Raw genomic sequence first — 3,214 nt, 5'->3', positions numbered from 1 at the left:
ATGCCTGAGCCACAAATACCCGTTGGCACATCCCCTCCTCACACACCCGGACACACAGGGTGGCTCCTCCGGGTGTCCCCAGACCCGGCCGTGGTGGTCGCTGGGCACCCCTCTGGGCTGGCGAGTCTGCACCCCCTACACTCCCCCCAGCCCTGCAGCGAGGCCGTCCCAGCTGACCCCTCAGCTTCCTCCCCGCTGACCCCTCAGCTTCCTCCCCACGACCCCCGCCTCGGTGGGGATGCAGGGACCCCGGGCGGCCTGGGAAGTCAGAACAGGCTCCCAAGAGAGAAATCAAGGGGCAGCAAGCAGGTGATTGGTTTTCCAGAAACGGGCTGCGTGTCTGAGCTACTTCGAAGCTTTCCGGACGTCACAGCTGCCTCTGAGGTGCACCCAGGGCGCCAGAGGCTGGCGGGGTGCGCATGGGGGCTTCCGGGGAGGCCTGTGGGCAGCCAGACACATGCCCGACACAGAGGGCTGGCGATGTGCCCGTCCTTGGCCACTCCTACCCGTGGGCTCACACGTCCCAGAGAACCCAGACCTAAGCCCCCATCCTGGCCCCTGGCTTCCCTCTCCCTGAAGCCCCCACTCTGTCCCATCCCCAGCTGACCACCTGCTTCCTCCTTCCCGGAGAAATGAGAATGGAGAGGGACCATCCAGAGCCCTGCCCTCTTCAGCACAGTCACCGCTGGGCCCCAGTGCACCCTCCAAGCCCAGCTACCCCAATACTCCTCCACATGACTCCAGAGCGCCGGCTGCTGTGGCACCCCCACCGCGCCCCCTGACTGCCCAGCACTGGGGCCAGGGCTCCGTCCGCACCTCCCTGGGGTGCTCACCCACCTCCTGGTCCTTTCTGCAGAGCAGGCCTCTCCAGCCGGCCGCAGGGCACCAGGTACAGCGATGACAGTGCAGCCTCCCCGGGGCATCGAAGGCAGGCAGGCTAAACATGCCCCAAGCTGAGTTCCTGCTCGTACCCCGGACCAGCCCAGGCCCTGGTGGTCGGCACCTGTCCACCTTCTCGTGCTCTGTGGCCACCGCAAGCCTGGTCCAGACTTCAAAGCTCATCCCCAGCCCAACAGAATCTCACCACACACCTCGCCCGCCCCACCAGCAGGTGTCACAGGTGACACCAAATCACCACCGAGACCTCAAGCCCCGTGGAGCCGGACCCCGTGGAGCTGCCCTCGTCTCCGGCTGCTCCCGTTCTCTCTGTGCCGTCCACAGGGCCTGGGCTCCTGCCTCAGGCCTTCCCACTGCCCTTCGCTCTCCCGGGCTGCTCGACTCCCAGGGTCTCCTCAGGAGACCTCCGTGGCGCTTTGCCTCACCCACCCCCAGCGACGACTCCTCCCTCCTGGGTTCGTCTTCCCTCCTCCGCCACACACGTCACTTACCGTCTCGTTTGTCGTCTCCTGAAGGCCGGCGCTGGGGTAGTTTTCTCACTAGCGCAGCCTCAGTGCCCAGCGCATGGCGTGACCTGCTGGAGGGCCTCGGCTCACCTGTGCTGGGTCAGCGTAGATCTGCAGCACCTGCTCTGCGCCAGGCAGCATGGGAGGCTCCGGGACAGACAAGGCTGAGGAGGTGCAGCAGGAAGGACTGACAAAGAGCTGGAGGGATGTTGGGTGGACGGGTGAGCAGATGGAAGAGAGTGGGGGTGGGGGGATAGGGGGGTTAATGAGGTGGATGGGTGGTGGATGGATGGATGGATGGATGGATGGATGGATGGATGGATGGAAAGATGGACAGTTGGGTGGATGGATGGATGGATGGATGGATGATGGATGGATGGATGGATGGGTGGATGGATGGAAAGATGGACAGTTGGGTGGATGGATGGATGGATGGATGGGTGGATGGATGGAAAGACAGTTGGGTGGATGGATGGATGGATGGATGGATGGATGATGGATGGATGGATGGGTGGATGGATGGAAAGATGGACAGTTGGGTGGATGGATGGATGGATGGATGGGTGGATGGATGGCTAGCCAGGTAGATGAATGGAAGTGCAGATTAATGGATGGATGAGTACATGCATGGACAGAAGGATAGATGGGTGTTCAGGTGATGGATGTGACTATGGGTGGAGTAGAGGTTGGTTGGTTTGCAGAGGGTAGGTGCACATGGAATCACGGTTCTTACTTGGAAGACAAAAGGCAGTGGAAAGGAAAGGACCCAACATCAGCCCAACGCCAGACTTCAGGGGGAACCCTTGGGACAGGGCCGCCTGAAAGAGCCCTTCCCAACACGCCTGACAACCACCCCATCACCTCACCCTTCCTGCTTTTTTGTCAGCAGGTTTCCCACCCAATTTTCCCTTAATGCCAATCGACGGTGGGTGGATGGGACAATCTGGATGGAGTTGACTCCCTGCAGGACCCAAGATGTTGAGCCCTGGGCCCAGGTGTTTCTCCACCATCTCCGTTCTGGGGACGCTGTGGGAGCTTAAAGAGATGAGAGCCAGTGAGGGAAAGGGGGTCCAGAAGTTTCCTGAGGGAGGAGATGTCATTCTGAGCCCGAGGTGTGGGGTGGCAGCTGGGGCCACCTGGAGCTAGCCGTGCCTGCAGCCTCTGTGATTCCAACAAGCCCGCGGCCACAGATGCTGCCAGCTGGGTTCAGCAGAACTTCCGCCTCTGAGTGTCCCTGCGAAGAGGCCGGGGGCAGGGGCCAGTGTCCCAGCGTGCGTGGGAACCGCTGGCTCCGGGGTCAGAGCGCCTGGGCCCTGGGGGCTCCGTCCTGCCCAAGGCTGGCGGAGGCAGGGGGACCGTCGGGACAGGGCCACCTGCGAGGCTGTGGCTGAGGCGGGGTGGAAGCCGTGCCCACCCCGGCTGCACAGACTCGGGGCAGCCTTGGGCAGGGGCCCTGGTGAGGGGGCCATGTGCTCTTCCCACCCTGTGCACCCGCGTCTGCCCCGAGAGTCAGCAATCCCGCTGCAGCTTTCTCCTCAAGAAGAAACACATTTCTATCTAAAGAAAAACAATGAAAATGATGTTTCAATTTAGGGGAGAAAAGTGCTGGGAACAGAAGCAGCTGCTGTCTCCCAACGTCAGGAGGGTCCCTGGGTAGCTAATTCTGAACCACGAAGCCCAGGGCAGGAAGCCCAGCGGGGGGCTGGCCCAGGGCGGGGGGCTGCCCACAGAGGGCTCCTGCGGACTCGGAGCGAAGCCGGCATCTTCATAGTGAAACCTCTGCAGACACAAGACGTGAGACCCCCTACCCT

This window comes from Miniopterus schreibersii, assembly GCF_964146895.1.
Source record: "Miniopterus schreibersii genome assembly, chromosome: 8".
Lineage (NCBI taxonomy): Eukaryota > Metazoa > Chordata > Mammalia > Chiroptera > Miniopteridae > Miniopterus > Miniopterus schreibersii.
Note: the sequence above shows the minus strand (reverse complement) of the source record.